We start from the raw sequence: 22283 nt of genomic DNA, 5'->3' as shown, positions 1-22283 counted from the left end.
CATGAAATGTCCAGTCTTACACACATCCAAACACACTGATTTAGAAGCGTGCGGGGCGCACGGGACAGGGGCGGGTTTCAATAAGGGGAATGTTACATGTGTTTAAAGGGCATGTGTACTACATGAAGAGGAACGCGGAATCATGACAGTACTCCCTCCTCAAGATCCCCCCAAGAACAGTGGAAATGGGTTTTGGCTTATCTGGGTGTCTTAAATGAAAGATTCGGACCAATCTAGGAGCATTTTTAAGATGTTCTAAAGGTTCCCATGATCTTTCCTCAGGACCATAACCTTTCCAATCTATGAGGTAAAACAGCCTTCCCCTAACTCTTTTAGAATCCAAAATTGATTTTACTTCAAACTCTGGACTACCTTCAACAATGATAGAAGGCGGAGATTTAGGAATACGAGTTTGGGGATGGAAGGGTTTAATTAAAGAGACATGGAAAACAGGATATATCAAATACTTGGGAGGAAGAATCAATTTTACACAAACTGGGTTGATTACCTTTTCGATGGGAAAGGGGCCAATAAATTTTGGATTACATTTTCTGTTTCCCTTTAATTTCAAATTTTTTGTACTCAACCATACTTTATCCCCTGCTCCATACTGAGGTTGCTCAGATCGATGTTTATCCTTGGCTTCTTTTTGGGATTCTTTTGCTTTGGCCAAGTTGAATTTAGCTTCTTCTTGAATGGTGAATACTTTGGATACATAGTCAGAAACTGCAGGTACGGAATTATCGTTGTTGTTGTTAACATTTTCGGGAATACTTTTAGGATGAAATCCAAAATTACAAAAGAATGGGGACATTTTGATGGAAGAATGTTCGGAGTTGTTGTAGGCGAACTCCAAAGGGCTTAAAAGATCGGACCATTCTTCGGAAACATTGGGCAACATACAACGAAGATATTGTTCTATAGTTTGATTTGTTCTTTCAGTTAAACCATCAGTTTGGGGATGATAACTAGAAGATAAACGAACTTCCATATGTAACAAAGAACTCAGTTTTTGCCAAACCTTAGAAACAAATTGGGAACCCCTGTCCGAAATGACGACCGAAGGAATCCTGTGTAGTCTTATCACATGGGTCATGATTAAATTAGCAAGTTTCAAAGCAGTAGGAAGTTTCTTTAATGGAATAAAATGGGCCATTCGGGTGAACTGATCTACAACTGTCAAAATAGTATTGAATCCCTTCTTGGTTTCAGGTAGTTCGACTATAAAATCCATTGATATTGTATGCCAGGGTTGAGGTGGAATTGGTAAGGGCATTAACAGCCCACTAGGAGCTTGGTGAGAAGATTTGTGTTGAACACAAATGCTACAAGTTTCTACAAATTGCTGAATGTCTTTGGACATTGAAGGCCACCAAAAGTTCCTCTTAATAAGTTCCATAGTTTTCAAGATACTAGGGTGAGCTGTCAAAACAGTATCATGGTGAAGATGAATAATGGATTTTCGAATTTTTTCATTAGGAACAAAAGTCAAACCATGGACCATCATCAAACTGTCTTTCTCATATAGAAAAGGATGATCTCTTTTCCATAGCTCAAAATCCTTTTCCTTCAAAGCTTCCTTGATGTCATTTATGATGTCACTAACAGATAAACTTCCCTGAAAACAAGAAGTTGGGATTACAGGATGAATAATTTCAGGTAGATCTGGACCCTTATCTCCAAGTCTAGATAAAGCATCCGCTTTTAAGTTCTCTTTTCCTGGACGATATGTGATTACAAAATTGTAGTCATTGAAGAACATTGACCAACGTAATTGTCTAGCAGATAGAGCCTTTACAGATCTTAAAGCTTGGAGATTCCTGTGGTCTGTATAAATTGTTACTGGGTGACGAGCTCCTAACAGGTAGTGACGCCATTCTTCAAGTACTGCTTTAATTGCCAATAACTCTTTATCAGCAATCGCATAATTTTGTTCAGCTTCAGATAACTTTCTAGAAAAGTAAGCTATAGGGTGCATTTGGCCAGTATCAGAATTTCGTTGTGAAAGAATTCCGCCCAATGCAAATTGAGATGCATCTGCTTCCACAATAAAGGGTTGACTAGGGTCTGGATGACATAGGATAGGAGCCATAGTAAACCTCTTCTTTAGGTTCTGAAAGGCTTCCTCAGCGGTTGGGGTCCATACAAATTTGACTCCCTTTCTCAACAACTTGGTAATGGGAGTTATAATTTGAGAGAAGTCCTGAATAAATCTGCGGTAAAAATGTGCAAACCCTAGAAAACTTTGGATTTGTTTCACAGAAGTGGGACTCGGCCAAGTTGTTACTGCTTCTACTTTTTTAGGGTCCATTTCTATTCCCTCTGGGCTAATAATATAGCCCAGAAAGTCCACTTTGGAAACATGAAACAGAGTCTTTTCCAATTTTACAAAGAGTGAGTTCGAAAGTAGTTTTTGAAGAATGGCGCGAACCTGTTGTACATGTTCTTCCTCGGAATCTGAATAAATGAGAATATCATCTATGTAGACTACACAACAGATGTCAATGAACTCATGTAAAACCTCATTTATAAAAAACTGGAAGGCGGCAGGAGCGTTACATAGGCCAAAAGGCATAACTTGGTATTCGAAGAGACCAAATTTCGTACGGAAAGCTGTCTTCCATTCGTCTCCTTTCCTTACCCTAACTAAATGGTAAGCTCCTCGTAAGTCCAGTTTCGTATAAATCTTAGCCTTCTTAATTTGGTCCAAAAGTGTAGGTATCAAAGGTAGGGGGTACCTGTTGTTAATGGTTACATTGTTCAATGCTCTATAATCAATGCACGTGCGCTATTCCCCCCCCTTCTTTGGAATGAAAAAAAGAGCTGATGAAACTGGAGACTTGGAGTGCCTAATGAAGCCGTTAGCAAGGTACTCATCTAAGTAATCTCTCAGATGGACGTTTTCTGCCTCAGTAAGAGCATAAATTCGACTGCAAGGCAAGGTTGCTCCAGGCATTAAATCTATCCTACAGTCAAAATCTCTATGTGGAGGAAGGGTGTTGGCCTTTTTTTTGTCAAATACGTCAGATAAATCATTATATACCGATGGAACCCCTTCCAAGATTAGTATATTGGGCGATTCCATTCCAAAGTCAAAACCTTGAACCACATCCTTAGATCTTTTAATAAGGAAGCAATGATCCGTGCAAGTAGAAGATTGAAAAGTAATTGACTTGGTTACCCAATCTATGAACGGGTTATGTTTTACCAACCAAGGTATTCCTAGAATCATTTTAAATTGAGGGGCATCAATAATGTCTAATTGTATCCTTTCTCTATGTATAGGGGAACAATCCATTTCCAATATTTCAGTCTGTCTATTTACTGGACCCGAAGTCAATTCCTTGCCATCCACAGCTCTGACAGTTTCTGGATGGTCCTTTAACAAAGACTTAAAACCTAACTGGAGGAAGAAATGAGAATCTATAAAATTTCCAGTAGCTCCAGAATCTATAATGGCTTCAACCTGTCTAGAGTAAGATCCTGGAAGCAGACCTCGAAGTTCTACTAGAATAGAAAAATGTCTACAACCGATGGGAGGTAGAGTTGAGGCCAAACTAGAGAACAAACCCGATAAACTGACCTCTCCTTTTACCGAGTTTTCTAGTTTTCCGACTTTTCTTGTGTGATAGCTAAGTCAGATGACTTGGTTTTAAATTTATTTGGTCGTGTGGGACATTCCTTTAAAAAGTGTCCAGTTTTTCCACAATACAGGCACTGATTTAATCGTCGTCTCTTTTCTTTCTCCTCCTTTGATAAGGGACCACGGATAGAACCTATTTGCATAGGTTCTACAGTATCAGATTTTGAACTAGTTTCTCGGTTAGGTGCAGATCTTTCTTTAAAGAAAACTAACTTATGTTCAGACTTCCCTCTTTCACCCTTTCTTTCAGAAATACGGTGATTCAATTTTACCACTAAATCAATGAAAGCACTTATGTCTTCGGGAGGGTCTAAAATTTGAGTTATCATGTCCTTTAATTCGTCCCTCAACCCTCTGTAGAAGATAGAGACTCTTTTGTCATGAGGCCAATCTGCTTCTAAAACCAAACGGTTAAAAGTAGATATGTAATGTAATAAATCTGATGATCCTTGCTTTAAACCTAAAAGCTCATTATCTGCAGATTGAACAAAAAGATGTTTAGCAAACATCTTCTTTAAAGCCCTCTCAAAATCCTTAAAGTTATACAAAATCCGATCATTGTTTTCCACTAAGGGGACTGACCAAAGGGCTGCGTCACCACCCATGTAAGATAACATGAATGCTACTCTGGAGGAATCATCAGGAAAGGCTGTAGTCTTAGCTATAAAGTGCAAGTGACATTGTTGTAAGAACACTGAGAATTTATTACAATCCCCATAAAATCTCTCTGGAGGGGCTAAAGGGGTTGGTACTGGAGTTACAACTTGGATTTGCGTTTGAGAACCTGAATTGGAGGAACCCTGGAAAGTGGCAGGTTTCAAGACTGACTTCTGTTGCACAGAGTCTTGGAGAGAGGACAAATCTCTTCGTAAGGCTACGTTATCCTGTCTAATTGCTTCTAACACTGTGGCCAAATCCTGCAGGGTGATTTGAAACATTGCGTCTAGGCGAAATTATCAACGTGGGCTTTGCCTTCTGTCAAGCTATCCACGTCGTCCCTTACCTTGCCTTGGTAGATGCCCTCTTGGATGACGCAGATGATTTCGCAGAGACGCAAGGGACCAACTTCCCAAACCACTAACTAAAACTTACTGGTTCTAAAAGTAACAGCAAGGATTTAACTAGAAATTAGGGAAGAAGGCCGGTACTGGACGTTGAAGTGTTGAGTTTTGGGTCTTGCTGTCGACCTGCGAAGCAACAAGCACAAAAGACTTCACTATTCTGATCTACAAGATTTCTCCTAACTATTCTGAGACTCTTTAGCTATTCTAAACTAGAAACCCTAATTCAGTCTGGATGTTCTGATGTTTCCCCTACCTGCGATCAGTAAGACGTTAGCCTTCGTCCAGTATTTCTTTCTTGGTAGTAGTGATGAAGTCGTCAGACGTTCTCTAGGATGAGTGGTCAGCTTACAGGTGGTCAGCTTGAATGATCTAGTCGAACTATAGTCGAGAATAAAAGGTTGGATTACTTTACATTCTTTTTAAGTCTTTTCGCAAACCTTCCTAACTATTCTATAACTTACTTGCAATTAACTTCTTGCTTCTTAGACTTGGGGTTCTTGTATTTTCCTCTAGTTTCATGAAAGAAAAGCATAGACCAAAAGACACACAAAATCCTATAAATCTTTCTTCAATCACCTTACATTAGGTACAAAACTAAATTCGCAATCTAAAAAATATTGCACAAAATATTTCACACAGAATTCTTGTAAACAAATGTTCTTCCCTCAATTCTTGAGATACTAAATCAGAAATGTCCAAAGTCTCTTCCTTGCATCTTCTTCTGCTAGTTTAGAGTTCCAAAAATTATTGTTGACCTTTCTTGCGAAGGGCGCCTTAAACAAAAATGAAAGTACTTAGCTTTCTTTTACTTTGTCTTTCAGGGTCTTCATTCCGGTTGCCAAAGAAGAACCGCAGAGAAGAGGAGCGTCCAGCCGGTATCGAAAAGCCTTCAGGTAAGTTCCATCTCCAGACGCGACCTTCTCCGGAGGAAATCAGAAGGCAAAGCGCCTTCTAGAAGGCTGGGTGCGGTTTAAGTACTGGACCGCACCCAGCCCCTCCCGGTTACGCACACGAATGTGCGCGAAGACGGAATCTTCAGATCCCTTTCAGACGCGCACCAAAAGGCGCGTGTGAGGGATGCGGGGAGAGAACAGCCAAACCTTCTCAGAGCGAAGGCTCAGTTTTCAATAGTACTAAGTCGAAATTCCTGAAATGTAACATGATTAGACCACAGAAACCAGTGCAAGGCACAGTGAAGGCATGATAAAAGAATATACAATAAGTTATGAGGCATGAAATGTCCAGTCTTACACACATCCAAACACACTGATTTAGAAGCGTGCGGGGCGCACGGGACAGGGGCGGGTTTCAATAAGGGGAATGTTACATGTGTTTAAAGGGCATGTGTACTACATGAAGAGGAACGCGGAATCATGACACTGTCCTTGCAGACCGTTATGGCCGCCATTGGGGAGCCTCACTCCTTTATGACTGCCAAATTTCACGAAATAATCGCTGGAAACATCGAAACTGCGCTATCGTGTTCAGCACCTGTTTTACCTGTGCACTCGCAGCAAGTGGATTGCCCCGCGACAGACCGAGACCCCGGTCATGAAACTGATTTGGCGCCATTGCTCGGGTCCCGTAATGCTAGCGACCTTAAGACTCTGGAGAGATTGCTGCTTCCACCACCGCAGCCTCTTACCGTGGGAATCGCAGCCTTGTCACTCCCTGCCCATGTGTTTGGCGACAATCGATGTATGCTGGGAACCCCTCCCGCCACTCCAGAACTGTTGCAGCTGTGGATTACTGAGTACTTTGACGTTGGGTCGGCGATGGGGGATATAGCACTGGTGGAGGCCTACGAAGGATCGGGGAGTTCGAGTGGACGCGTAATATCTTTCCTCGAACTGCTTATGACTTTTGACTCTCTTGGGGCGTTGGTGGTAATACCGGTCAGAGCTCGTGTGAGAAATCGGAGGTGTCAGGGATGATGTGGTTGGTCGGGATCTGACCTTGGGGCTTTAGAAGAAGAGGGAGTTGCCAATTTACTGTTTTGCGGGAGGTCGGGCGGTGTTTGACGTCTTCCCTTTGTTGAATTGCTTGAAATGATTCTGATTCATGATTGATTGCGATTTAGGGTTGCTCGTTTCGGACGGGGGGTTGAGGTCACCGGGGGCGTGTATGATACTGTCCTCCTCCATCTTTTCTCTTTTATATTTCTTCACTCTTTCTATATTTCGGGTTTCCGTTACTTGGGCGACAGGCACGCTGCTAGGGGGGGTAGGCCGTAGTCATCTGCAGGGGTGCAGGGTGGGGGGTTGGGGGAGGGGATTTTTTGTTTTTCCTTTTTTTGTTTCTATGGCCCTTTTTTTCTTCGTTTTCTTTCCTTTGCCTTTCCTTTCATTTCTTCCTGCTTCTTTGTCTTGGATCAGCATAATGGCTCACTCCTTGTGTCTCTTATTGATCTTTCGTAATTTGTGCCTTTATTTTCCACTGTATTATCTGTATCCATGGGCGGGAGCTTAACTGGTGCAAACAGTGACTGTATGCTTGTCTATCCTGATTCATTTGACTTGGCATCGGTACATCAACTGTGGTCGTTCTAATTGCGGATGTTTCGCTATTAGGCCCGCCCCTGGTATGATTCTGTATTATTGTATGGCACCTGATCCTTCTATTTTCCTATTACAAAATGGAGCCTTTCTTGGATTGGGTATATTTCTGATCCATAAAGTAAAATTAAACCTCATTAATCCTGAGATGTGATCAGTGTATACCATGAGACTACGATTTATTGTGCTGCCGTGCCTCAGGGATGTTCGGCTGGATAGCGGTGTACACTTTTTTTTATAAATAAAGGTTTTCCCAAAAAAAAAAAAAAAAAATTTTGGCCTGCCTTATACCATCTCCAGCTATTAAATGATGAATATACATGTCTAATGGTTTACAGGTATATTTCTAACGCTGTTCGCTTACGGACTGAGGTTGGGAAATTTCTCTTACATTCTTTCTGATTGTAACAAACTTTTTGTACATCATGGTTTCATGGTTTTTTGGGATACAGTGTTGTTTTAAAGATGAATATATGTTGTCCTTATGTTGATCTATGGCTGTTGTTTGATGACTTTTATCTTTTCTTTTTATCTGTTAACTAGTGCCATGCTGCTAGTTGTTGGAATATTAATTCAACTTAACACTGTTACTTCGCTGATTATGAATTGCCGTTGTCAAGAAATCCTATTATACATTTCTTTTTTTAAATTGTGTTTATTTCGTCTTTTACAAATAACAAAACAAGGGCACAATGTGCCAACATGTAGCCAGTCACTACATGGATAAATCACAGAGTGTAATATACATCACAGCACTTCATATCTAGTACAGGTTGCAGCACCATACAAGAAGGTTTCCCATATTAGTATTTGGGATACATTCCAAGGGACAAGATTAACATGGAATCGCAGAGGCACAACAATCCAGGCACCTCAACCAGCTCTGCTACATAAAGTTGCATCATCTTTGCCACATCATTGTACACCTCCCACTTCAGACATATAACAAAGGAGGGGGTACAAATTCAGATCTCAAAGGTTATCAGAAAAGAGTACAACGTATCTATACTAATATAATAAAGAGAGAGCCCAAACCTTTGAGGCGGGTAATCTCAGGAACCACAGCACCAATCACAACACCCAATAGACCGTTGGAAAGGGCAGTTGCAGCAGAAGGACATAGGCTATGCAGACGCCCACCATATACATTTAAAAGGTAAAAGAACCGTGCCAGCAAAGTAGTCCCTTGTGGGCGTGTCTGCGTTGTGCTGTGGGCGTGTGCTGGGGGCGTGACAAACGCTGGGGGCGTGTGGTACGTCATGCCCTTCATGCCATGTCTCATATCGTGTGCTAATCCCACCCTGCTCCCTTTAAATACCCCTGCACCCCATAATCATAACCCACCCTTACTCCTTAAAATACCCCAACACCCTTAAACACTAACCCATCTTAACCCTATAAATATACCCTGTACCTCAAAACCCAAACCTATCCCTAAACCCTAAAAATACCCTTGTACCCCAAACCTAGCCCTGAACCCTATAAATACCCCTGTACCTCAAAACCCAAACCTACCCATGAACCCTAAAGATACCCCTGTACCCCAATACCCAAACATAGCCCTGAACCCTAAAAATACCACTGTACCCCAAAACCCAAACCTACACCTGAACCCTAAAAATACCCCTGTACCCCAAAACCCAAACCTAGCCCTGAACCCTAAAAATAACCCTGTACCCCAAAATCAAAACCTACCCCTGAACCCTAAAATACCCCTGTACCCCAAAACCCAAACCTATCCCTAAACCCTAAAAATACATCTGTACCCCAAACCTAGCCCTGAACCCAATAAATACCCCTGTACCTCAAAACCCAAACCTACCCATGAACCCTAAAAATACCCCTGTACCCCAAAACCCAAACATAGCCCCGAACCCTAAAAATACCACTGTACCCCAAAACCACTCCTGAACCCTAAAATACCCCTGTACCCCAAAACCCAAACCTAGCCCTGAACCCTTAAAATACCCCTGTACCTCAAAACCCAAACCTACCCCTGAACCCTAAAAATACCCCAATACCCCAAAACCCAAACCTAGCCCTGCACCCTAAAAATACCCAGGTACCCCAAAACCCATACCTATCCCTAAACCCTAAGACTACCCCTGTACCCCATAACCCAAAACTGTATCTGAACCCTTAAAATACCCAAACACCCCAAAACATATACCTCAGTACCCCAAAACATATACCCCTATACCCAAACTTACCTTATCCAAACATTAAAAAAAATACTTTTATCATTCATGCATTTACAACGAATTTCGTTGTAAATGTATGCGTGGTAAAAGCATATAAAATGTAATGCCATGCGTTATAATGGCATTGCGGAGTCATGGTACTTTCGTAATGAAAGTATGCGGAGTGATGGTATGCGGAAAGAAAGTTGTGGAATAATGGGTGTTTACCCTCCCCCGGTAAGTACATTGGTGGCACGGTGGCCCACATCTCCAGCAACATACTCATATTTTTTCACCACCCATTTGAAAAATGCACAGGTCTCTCTCATTGATGGCCAGCACCGACATACATTTTTAGACACACCTCCTGCCACAAGTTCTAGAATTGCGAACTTTAGAGCTGGGGAGCTACGTTCGAATCTCGGCATCAGCTCAACATCCTGTGATTCCAGGCAAATCGCTTTGTCTCCCCGTGCCTACCACAAATGAATGTGTTCCCATTTAATGTAAATTGTGCTAATGCCATGTCATCGAGTTCGCGCTACATAATATTGCAAGGAAAAATAAAGAAGGGAAACTCGAGTTCACACACTACTGAACGCGCACTCTTAAGTGCATCAGCAGTGCACTGTGAATCGGAGCGTTTCACAGGCCTGTCACCGATAAGAAATGCTATCAAAACGAAATCCTACTGGCCGGCAGCAATTCATATCCGGACAACGTCGGGACGGGCTGCTAGTTAACTTATATAGTATTAACCTAGTAATGATTCCGTCTCCACACACCCATCCTCTGGCACCTCCTGTTCCGTCGACATCCTTGAAAAATCCAAAAATGGCTCCCAGATATCCTTTGGGCGAGATGTGGATGGCATTTGTTCCCAGAACAGTTTTAACTGAGCGTGGCCATATGTCACATCCCGTAGCCAAGCCTTAATGTCTGGTACTCGCTTCCTACCCCAACAAATTGCTACCTGTCTGCGAGCATACAGCAACAGTAAAGCATGTAATTTGCATCTGGTGGGTACTGTCTCATGTACGTATCCTAAGATCCCCAGTAACGGAGTCGCTGGGTCCTTTCTACCAACAATCTGATTTACTGCACTAAATATCTCGCTCCAAAACATGTGCAGATTCGAACATTCCCACGCCACATGAAGAAAGGTAGCCTGCTCCTGTTGGCATCTCCAACATCTAGAGTCCTTCCTCAACCCCATGCGATGCAGACTCACTGGCGTCCGGTAATACCTATGTAAGAACTTGAATTGTATCAACCGCAACCGATAATTTGGGGGCAGTTCAGTCAATTGTTTACAGCAATATCTCCATTGCTCCTCCGTCACCTGTGGACATAACTCTCCATTCCAAAGTTCCATTGACCTTGGTTTCAATACTGGGTAGTGGGAGACAACCTTTACAACGCAACTTTTACTACGCAGTGCCATTACGACACAACTTTTACAACGCAAACCATTACAACGCATTGCGCTGGGGGGCGCTCTAGGATAGGGAATAGGTTTCATTTACTATCCAACACCTTCTCTACTATCCACGGGGACTGGAGTTGGAATAGTAAATTAAACTATTTACTATCCAGTGCCCCAAAGCACTATGCGTTGTAATGGTATGCGTTGTAAAAGTTGCGTCGTAATGGCATGCGTTGTGAAAGCATGCGTTGTGATGTCATAAATCCCTGGGTAGTTGGCTTGCATGACTGTGTACAGTCTTGTTATCCATTTTTTGGGTGACTTTGACTTTAATACATTTTCTAGCGGTAGCATCATCTTGGGAGCGGCAGGGAACTGTGCGTTCAGCGTACGACATGCTGTGCGTAATTGGTGATATAGAAAACTCTCAGCGAACGGCACCTCATTATCATCAATAGCTATAGGGGGAGGTCTAAAGAGACCCTCCGGATAAAGGTCAGCAAATGTGTGCAGCTTCAGCTTAGCAAGTAGTGTCTTATCAACACCTTTTTCCATACACGCCAGCAGCGGATTGCTTGCTAATAACATTGATGGTGCATATAATGTCACCATACCCGCTCTCTTTTGCAATTCATAACGTTCCAGCTGTATCCACATCTCCCCTCAGTCGACTGATAGTGCGGTATAATGCCACCCATAATGGCGTCGGAGCCACAGCATCCCTTTCAACTGCAACATGGGGTTGAAATGGAGTCTCATGTACCCAAAAGTGGAGAAATTGAGCCTGCGCGCATAATGCATATAAATGCATATCCGGAGCCCTGAGCCCCCCCCCTGTTGCAAAGGAAGAGTCAGGAGATCCCAGGAGACCCTGGCCTGCCTTCCCGCCCACTCCAAGCTCAACAACTGCGAACGCAGCAGACTGAAAAAGTGTTTAGTAAGTGGTATCGGCACGTTCACAAACAAATGAAGAAACTTCAGCAATATAACCATGTTAGCCAGCGCTATTCTACCCGCCACAGATAGAGGTAATCGCGACCAGAGAGCCACTTTCCCTTCTAGCCAGGTATAGAACTTCCCAAAGTTTTGTGTCCAAATATCTTGAAGTTTACGACTCTACCACACTCCCAGGTATTTAACTTCAGTAGCCTCCCATCTAGGGGGGAATTCAGAGCAGACTTCCTTCGTGCCATCAGTCAGTGGGAACACTACAGATTTTGACCAATTTATAGTTATACCTGCAAATCCTCCAAATCTTATAAACTCCCGCAACACTGGGTCAAGGTTCACCTCCGGGTCCAGAATATAGAGCAGAGTTCTTCAATCTGTGGGGCGTGCCCCCCCAGGGGGGTGCGACACCATTTCAGGGGGGAGCGCGCACTCCACACCAAGATCTTCCCTTTGTTGGGGTTTTACTGTTTCGAGTTGCAAGCCTTCACCCATTTCAAATGGGATTTTTTTATTATTATAGCGCTCCGGTAACAGAGGGTTGGAGGGGGTAGGGAGGGAAAATACATGCCCGTGCTTTTGCAAGGAAATAGAGAGTCCTGTTCCTTCAGGTTCGATTTTATAGCCAAGTCTGAAATGACCGTCTGTGCCTTGCTTTCAGTTTTAGCAGAGGAGACATCCTGCCTCCCACTGCAGCTGAAGCATTTCAACTCTACAAGTTTAACCTCGTCCTGGGAGGGTTAGCTCTTTGCAAAAGGAGACAAAGTTTCTTTTAAATTTACACAGAGCTTCAAGTTGCCAAAATAACAATGCCAGCTAACCATGTGTTTAAACAGCCTGCAAAGTCATAGTCTTGACACTAAATGTGCTTATAAAGAAGTATGTATACATTTGTAATGTGACTTTTCTGTCTTTGTTCCATTTTATTATCAGTCGTGGATCATTCAGGCAGCCCTAGAACACAATTAACAGTGCTGTCTATGTATATTTGGGTACACAGACATAATATTGACTCCAAAATATCGTTTGGACATAATATCGACTCCAAAATATCGTTTGGAGAAAATATCGACAGGACAGAATATCGACAGCCAAAATATCGTTTTTAAGGTAAGTGAAGTAATATCGTTTTTAAGGTAAGTGAAGTAATATCGTTTTTATTTTTAGGGTTCAGGGTCAGTTTTGGGTTTTTGGGTAAAGGGGTATTTTTAGGGTTCAGGGTCAGTTTTGGGTTTTTGGGTAAAGGGGTATTTTTAGGGTTCAGGGTCAGTTTTGGGTTTTTGGGTAAAGGGGTATTTTTAGGGTTCATGGTCAGTTTTGGGTTTTTGGGTAAAGGGGTATTTTTAGGGTTCAGGGTCAGTTTTCAGTTTTTGGGCAAAGGGGTATTTTTAGGGTTCAGGGTCCGTTTTCAGTTTTTGGGTAAAGGGGTATTTTTAGGGTTCAGGGTCAGTTTTCAGTTTTTGGGTAAAGGGGTATTTTTAGGGTTCAGGGTCAGTTTTCAGTTTTTGGGTAAAGGGGTATTTTTAGGGTTCAGGGTCAGTTTTCAGTTTTTGGGTATTATTTTATTATATTTTATTACTATATATATATGTTTAATAAATATGAAATAAAAAAATATTTATTTAACTTTCATTAATTATTTAATTATTATAAGTTAATTTAAGTAATTTTAAGTATATTTTAGTAATTAATTATTAATATTAATTTAATTTAACACTGTTTTTAGTAAATACGATATTTTTTTACAACTATATTTTTGTAAACGATATTTTTAACTCGATATTTTTGTACTTACCTGTTTGTAGATAGAAACTCGATATTTTGACTGTCGATATTTTCTCAACGATATTTTTGATGGTCGATATTCTGTCCGTCGATATTCTTTCAGTGATCCTATACTTGCTGTTCAAGGTATGCACACACAAGTGCTGACAATACAGCTTTTGGTGGCTGTTTATTTTTTATTGTTGTACTGCCCGGGACATCAAAATAATGAGCTGGCAACCCTAATCATGAAACTGGAAGTTTGTTGTAAGATCAGCACATTTATTTCCTCCAGCCTGATCCCTGGTTAATGCCATAATAGCAATAGTTTAACATATCTGAAACCCAGCGCTGTCGTCAATAGCATGCTGAGGTACTGCAAGTGTCCGGGAATGTAACCTGCATTCAGACAACGTACTCTTCATTCTCGCCCTTCACTTTCACGCTCACCCTGCACTCACAGCAATCACAATGCACTCACTGATCACCTTGCACTCACACAATTCACTCGATCACACTGCACTCACAGTGATCACTCTGCACTCGCACCATTCACCCCCTTACCCTGCACTCACAGTGACCACTCTGCACTCACAATGCACTTGCGCTGTTCACCCTGTACCTCACCATGCAGTCACACAAGCACACTACTCACCCTGCACTCATGTGACACTTCACTCACCTGTCCTCCTTACTGCTCAACCTGCAATCTCACTCAAATAAGACCCACTCTGCACTTACATCCGCACACAAATTCATATGGTCACCTCATTCACCCTGCAGTCACTCCTCTTACCCTACTCTCACACTGTTGCATGGCGCACCCCGCACTCACATGGTACTCCTGCCACCCACACAGCGCATAGGGTTAATGTGCCTGCTACAAAGAATGTGTACCATGCAGATCAAAGAACTGAATGTGAGTAAACAATGGGTAGTTCTATAAAAAAATGAAATGTTTACCAGAAAGGTGCTATAGGGAGATGAGGTGCATTGTTGCTGAGTGGTAGTGAGGAAATTCATGGAGGAGGAGAAATGGCGGAGGGGCGCCAAAACAGACCGTTCCACTGTGTAGGACCAGTGCTAGGGCCATCCCTGGCAGGGAGTGTTCGCCCCCACCCGAAGTTTGGGTCTAGTTGCGCCCCTGTACACAAGAATGGGCATGTCATGCCCCATCAAGGTTTTCTTCCTAAATTACAAAAGGACACATTTACATGCACTGCAATCCAGCCTTTCAGGGGGCCACTTGATAGAGGCAGCTCTGTTTTTGCCCTAAAGGCCTGGAATAATTCCTAAACAGATTCTTGTAAATTCTGTTTTGTTTCATTTCTTTTTAATGTGATTGATGTGAGAGTCTATTACTATTTGCAGACAAATGTTTTTGTTTTATGCAACAACCATAAAAAAGTTTATTTTAGATCAAAAGGAGTCCTCACATATGAGAAATTGGAGGATATCACAGATATTATTCGCTGCAAAATTTGTGGGCTGCTGCTTTGTTACAACGGTGAAACACTCCTCACTATCTCTGAATATTAGATGTAAACACTTTTAGAATTTCGACCATAGTGCCTGTGCACTGTTAGTAGCCTGGCTAAAGATGGTATGTTAGAGCTGAAAGTGAATCATTTAATCTCAAAGCTCTTCCGAACAGGGGCCCCCAAAAGAGTATTGGCCCGAGGCACCCAAAATCCTTAACATGTCCCTGCCACCACAAAGTCTGTCAGACAACATTACTCTGAAGTAAAATAGCCAACATCATTCAATTATTATCAGTTCTATTTTTTTTAAACACAAGCCCGACGTGTCCTAAGCCCCCACTGCTTCAGGCAAGCACCTTATCGCACCACTAAGGAATTCTCAAATAGGTGTTCGTTCAGCGCCATCTCTGTGGACTTTCACCTTTGTCTTCAGATCCATAACTGGTTGTTGGGAAATTATCCCATTATAATGCTGCCTAAAACGTTTGTTAATGGTTTCTAGAGAAGAATTGTTTCTCGTGTACCAACTCTGAGCTAGGGGGTGCTCGAAAAACCGGATAACACTGTCTTCCTTACAGTCAATGTTTTGGCTGAAAATGTCTTGCCTTTCAGTTCGTCGTATTTTTGTGAGATTGGGTTCTCATCACTTGCGGTGCTAAAGACTGAGGGCCCGATGTAGGTAAAATAGATTTACCGATTTTTAATTACCGAATCATACCGATTCGGTAATTAAAAATCGGTAAATCTAAGGGGTTGAGATGTAGGAACATCCAGATGTTCCTGCTACCGAATCGGTAAAAATCTGTATTTACCGATTCGGTAAATACCGACCGGTAATGGCCCATTCATTCCTATGGGCTTTGAAGCCCATAGGAATGAATGGGGCATTACCGGTCGGTATTTACCGAATCGGTAAATACAGATTTTGACTAGGGTGCAGGGGGTGTCACTTTGACACCCTCTAGCACCCCCAAAAAAGATTCGGGGGCCATGTGGCAGGCATACCTGCCCTAAGGGCAGGTCTGCCTGTCATATGGCACAGGTGTGCATGCACACTTGTGCATGCACACCTGAATCGGTATTTTACCATCAAATATATTTGATGGTAAAATACAGAATCGGTAAGGGTTGTGGGACTCAGAAGAGTCCCACCTACATATCAAAAATACCGAATAGGTATAAATACCGATTCGGTATTTTACAGATTCGGTAAATTTACCGATCGGTAAATTTACCGAATCTGTAAAATTCTGGGCCCTACATACCAAATCTGATTTTGCGATCGGTAACGGCCGAAAATACCGATTTTCGTCCGTTACCGACCGACCTACATCTGGCCCCTAAGTGTCATTCAAGACTGGATGTGGAGCACATCCTGAGGATGGCAGTAGCAAAAATCCATCCACAGATTGACAGTCTATGTGGCTAAGAAACGTCACACACATCACATTTATTTTGGTGATATTATTAATCTGTCATCCTAGTAAAAACAATTTGCACACATTTTATCTTAGAAAATTGTGTTTGGAGCTGTGTAATAAGCCTTTGTCATTTCACCACACCCACTCACAAACCTGCAGTTTACCAAACACTCTTATAGTGTTGAACATTATTTGCCGGATATGGCCGTAATAAGCGTGTGGCAGTCGATTATGTAGTGTACCAGATTCCAGAAATTTTCATCAGGTGATGGGGGGGCCCAACATCTAAAAAAATTCAGCCGGGGGGGGCTCAACCTACAAAAGTTTGAAGACCTCTGATATAGAGGGTTACATCATCAGCATAAAAAGATATCACCAAGCTGCGTGCACTAAATCCTATTCTTCTAGCGGTTTGATGCTGTCGTACTCTTGCAGCCAACGGTTCCATAGCTATAGTATATAATAGCGGTGACAGCGGACAACCTTGTCTCGTACCCCTCGATATGCGGAAAGGACACAACACCATACCATTGACCCGTACACGGGCTTCAGGTGCTTTATACAGCAATTTTATTCGTTTAAGGAACAGAGGGCTGAAACCCATGCGCTGCATCACCAAAAATAAATATGACCACTCCAAGGAGTCAAACCCCTTAGTGGCATCTGGAAACATCGCCGCAGCCTGAACAGTAGGGTGTAAGTAATGTATGCCAGAGAACAGCGTACGCAGATTATGCGACGTCGACCTCCCCGGTATAAAACCTGATTGATCCGGGAGGGCAATCATCGGTAACAGTGGTTGGAGTCTGTTCGCCAACAGTTTGGCATAGACCTGGGCATCAACATTTATCAAAGAAAGAGGTCTATAAGAGTCTAGCTCAATTTCCGACTTCTCAGGCTTCAACAATGTAATAATCATAGCTTCTCTCATTGATTGGGGCAGAGTATCTGTTTCTAACGCCTCCTCAAATACGGTTAGCAGTCTAGGAGCTAGCTCCTCAGCATACGCCTTGTAGAATGCAGTGGTCAGGCCATCAGGGTCTGGAGCCTTATTTAACGGTAAACTCTTAATCACTTGAACCACATCCTTTTTCGTTATGGGTAAATCCATGTACAATCTTTGATTGTCATTAAACCTAGGGCAATGGAGTCTAAAAATTCTGTCATGTTGCTTTCCTCCGCTATCCCAGCCGTCTTGTAAAGTACAGAGTAAAACTTCTTGAATGCCTGCAGTACTCCCTCCTGACCCCTCACAATGTCGCCCTCTACATCTTTAATTTCATGTACATATGCTGCCCCCGCTATTGGTCGTATCATGTTCGCCAGTGTACGCCCCAGTCGATCTCCCTCCCCATACCGTCGGGCCTCGGCATGTTTCCCAAGAAATGTAATCTCTCTGGCAGCTTCTTCATCAAATTCCAGCAGCTTAGTTTTAAGAAGGCCCGCTGTCCTACGATCCCCGCCACTACACATCTTCTTATCTAGTTCCTTAATCTCTTTTTCTAGTCCTGCCAGTGTCCCTCTAATAGCCTGTAGCACCCCTGCTTGTCTTGCAATACATTGCACTCTTATAACAGCCTTGAAGGCATCCCACAAGACAGCTGCAGTTTCCACTGTCCCCTAATTGTTCTCGAAGTATACTTCAATGTCCTTTCGAATATCTTCCTTGAATGCCTCATCTAACAGCACGTTTTGTGGTATCCGCCAGGTAAAAGCTCTGGATGGGGCACCTGGTATTGATAATCGGAGCAGAGCAGGTGCATGATCAGATAGTTATCGCGGCATATGGGCCACGTCCACCGTCCAGGTCACAACGTCTCTGGAGATTAACCAGAAATCCAACCAGGACCAGGCTTGGTGTTGAGTGGAACTACACGTTTACTCCCTCAGGCCTGGGTGCCTTTCTCTCCAGATGTCTAGGAGATCGCCATCCATCATTATGTCTTGCAGGGCCACACATGCCTGCGGATGTAACGATCCAGCAGTACCTTGTCTATCAGCCTCATCAGATATTACTGAATTAAAATCCCCCCCCAATCACAGTGTGGCACCCTATCCCTCTGATTTTGGACTATATTTGGCGGAAAAACTCTGGGGATTCCGTATTGGGGCCATATTTCGCAGCAAATGTCACTTCTACATACCCCAGGCTTCCATTCAATATAACAAAAAGTCCATCCAGGTCCACATATGAATATGCACATCTCCAATCCAACCCCCTTCTGATCAGAACAGCAACCCCCCTTTGCATAGTTCGAATATATTGCAGAATATACCTCCCCCCAACGGCTATTTTTAAGCTTCTGAGATGGCTGCACATTCAAATGCGTTTCCTGTAGGAAACAAATATCTATGGCGTGTCTTGCTAAATATGCATGAACTAGCCTCGCTTTCTGACCATCATTCAAACCTCCTACGTTCCATGTTCCAATATTCAAAGAATGTCCCGTAGACGTCATCCCAACACTACAATCTTACATTCTCGCTCTACCTGGTTGCAACCCGTAACCAGCTGCGCTACTGCGCTACGCATATTTACTGTAATTCGTGCCTTCAACAAAGAACTAACCCAAACCCAACCCCTCCCACCTCCCACACCATCCCCCCAATTAGGTTTTAGTATAACCCACCCATGCGCAATCATTATAAACGTCAAAAAGACCAAGGGGAACCTTCCCAGGGGGCGAGGGTAGACCGGCCTACTTCCGCACTTTCGCAGGGTGACCAGGGGTTACTGCCAGTGCCTACTACTTAGTCCATATATATTTAGCTTATATTTAACACATTTGGTACCGGGGGGTAGGAGAGCCCACCGGATTCTCAATAGCAAATTACAACATTTCCAGTTATCCATAAAGCAGCGTAATGTAACGAACTTAACAACTACACTTCAACAGCTGAACTTAGTATAGAGAGTTCAAGCGTAAACAGCATTATTACAGTAGCTCAGTCATTATCACTTAGCCTGCCAGCCTGAGATCCATCTGCAGCTCCTTTCTTCTTAGACCCCTTGCCTGCGACATGTTTGGCAAATTTAAGTGCAGATTTTGCGTCTGTGAAGTAGTGAGCTGTTCCATCATGGGACACCTTCAATTTCGCCGGATATAGCAAAGAGTATGGAATTTGTGCTTGCAATAATAGACGCTTGGCCGGTAGGAACTCTCTCCGAGCTGCCTGCACCAGCGGGGTAAAATCTGGATAAAAAGATATTGTTTTTCCTTGGTGCGTAACCTGTCCTTTCTCGCGTGCCAGTCGCAGAATGATGTCTTTATCCTGATAATTCAACAGCTTTACCAGTATGGGGTGCGGAGTACTCCCCACAGGTGGATTCGGACCCAATGTCCGGTGCGCTCTCTCCACAGTAAATACCGCAGATAGGTGTGGGTCAAATAGCTCATGCAACATGTCTGACATGTAGGTTTCCATTTTCGACATTGCTGTCGTCTCCGGTATTCCTGTGACACGTAGGTTGCTCCTCCAAGAGCGCGCTTCAAAGTCATCATTTTTTTCCCGTATGATCCCTAGCAGCTTGTCCATGTGGAGGAGTTGTTCCTTTGTTTCTGACTGGAATTCTTGAAATTCCACCTGTCTGTTTTCCAGGCCATCCAGCCTTGTTTCATGTACTGACACTTGTGTTTTCACTGCGTCCAATTGCTGCGTCAGCGTGTCCAATTTAGAGTCAATACTTTTCAATCTAGAGCGCATTTCCAGCAGGAGAGCCTTCACATCTTCATCACCCGCTCCAGACTGCATGTTCATATCTGCGCCACCCTGTGCACCTTCGCTCGTCTCGTTTTGCCTGGTAGAGGGCCTGGAATCAAACGTGATCTTTGGTTGTTTCAGATCTTGCTTGCCATAGTGCCCCCAGGTGGGCCTCGTGCTCCAAGTAATGTTACCAGGAATAGTACCCTATTTCATGTACTCCGTCTCTGCAAAAGGTCCTAGCATCACCCTCAAACACTGTCACCTGGCGCGGTCGTTCACAGCAAGTAGGCCAGTAGCGTTAGCAAGAGCATCTCCTCGTGCCCTGTATGGTGCACCCAAGTATAGCGGTTTGGCAGTGTATTGCGCAGTTCGTTAGTCTCGCCACATCCCCCAATGCTTTTTGCAGCGCGATTTGAGTGCCCCAGTGCTCATCCACTTACTTAATACCGCAGTGTCTCCCCTGAATGGCGTCGCAGGAGTACCGCGTCAGGTTAACCGATTCAGGAGGATCAGCTTGTAATTCCTGTCCCTCGGTCTCTCCAACCAGGTTGTTTGTTCCGCAAGCAACTAGTATTGGCTTGCCGCCGCGGAGGGCACTAGATTAGTAATGCTCAGCACACATTTCAGCCAGCACTCACGAGCGCAGAATATTGTGAGCGTATTTCGCCTAACATGGCTCAATTAAAGCGCTTCACACTCCACCTTTCGCAGCCTTGGTAGGGTCCTGCCAGAAATGCGGCGTCTCAGTGGTATGCCATCTTCATGTAGTCCCAAGCAAAGCCACCGGTTCCACCTTGTGCAGTACACCGTGGTTGGTCAGAGCCAATGCCCCCCGCAGCGCCTCTCCAGCTGCGTCCAGCTCGGAGTCGTGAGTTTCTCTGGTGTGGCCTGTGCTTTCCCCCTCAGCTCACCGCTTAGTGTTCACTTTGAGGAGACAGATATCCCGTGCGCCGCCATTTGGACCGCATTCAGGCGTGCATGTATTTACACTTGATTCCCACCTTCTCAGGCAGTCCAAGAGCCGACCTACCGCCTCGTGTATGTGTCCGCCTCCTCCGATATATGCCGGTGGTATTTTGGCACAGCTCCCGTAGGTGTATGTCGATGGGGCCTCCGGTCCGACATACCTTCCCGGGCTCGATTTTGGTGTCAACGCCTCAGGCACCTCCTTTCCAGCCGCAGCTCCACACGGGCCGATTTCACTTCATGGCCTGTATCCTCAATATCGTGGCGATTTTCTCCGTTGTTTCTCCTGTTTGTGCGCAGCTCTCTCCCCGTCGGCAGATATGTGTAGCACCACAGCGATGGTTTCAAAAACAGGATAAATGTAGGATTAAGTCTCCGGTCGGTGGAGCACGCTCAGAAGGCGGCCATCTCGCTGCTCGGCTAGCCATGCCCCCAAGAAGCCTATTATACATTGCTGGTTTTATATCTTATATGTTTTTAATCACTGGATGTATTCTTTTATGGCTGTAGGTAATCCGAATAAAGATTATTTGACTGGCTGACTGAACCAGCTTACCAGCCACTGAAGGTGATTCCACACCTCAAATCTGCCAGGGTAAGAGATAAAAGAACACATTTCTACCTTTTATGACAAGTTATACCACCAATGTAAGGCTACTATAATGCCGTACCAGGAGATGCTACAAAATGTAGGCCTGTTTTACCCGTTAGCAATGCAAACTAGCCCCACCCATCAAAGTGAATACTGCAGAATACAGGGCCAACCTAACTACCCTGGAAGGAGATGCAACATAACATAAGGAAATCTATCTGCAATCAGCATCAGAGCTGTACACCTGCGACCAGAGGCGATGGGGAGAAAATGTCACTTAACAAAACACAAGATTGAACAAAATTCAATTGGTCTCAGGCCATAATAGGAAGAAAAAGGTACCAAAAAGTAATAACATGAACAGACTTCAAGTAGTAACATCTGTCAGTGAACAGTTAGCTTCAACAGCCATGAATTGTCTTTAAGCTTTAATAGGTATAAAGGATCCTTTAAGCTGGTTTAGGCATCAATGGGTCTCAAGCCGTAACAGTTGTCATTACGTCCAAGCTGTAACAAACCTAATAGACACCTAGCTGTA

This window comes from Lissotriton helveticus, chromosome 2_2, assembly GCF_964261635.1.
Source record: "Lissotriton helveticus chromosome 2_2, aLisHel1.1, whole genome shotgun sequence".
NCBI lineage: Eukaryota > Metazoa > Chordata > Amphibia > Caudata > Salamandridae > Lissotriton > Lissotriton helveticus.
This window is presented reverse-complemented; position numbering follows the sequence as displayed.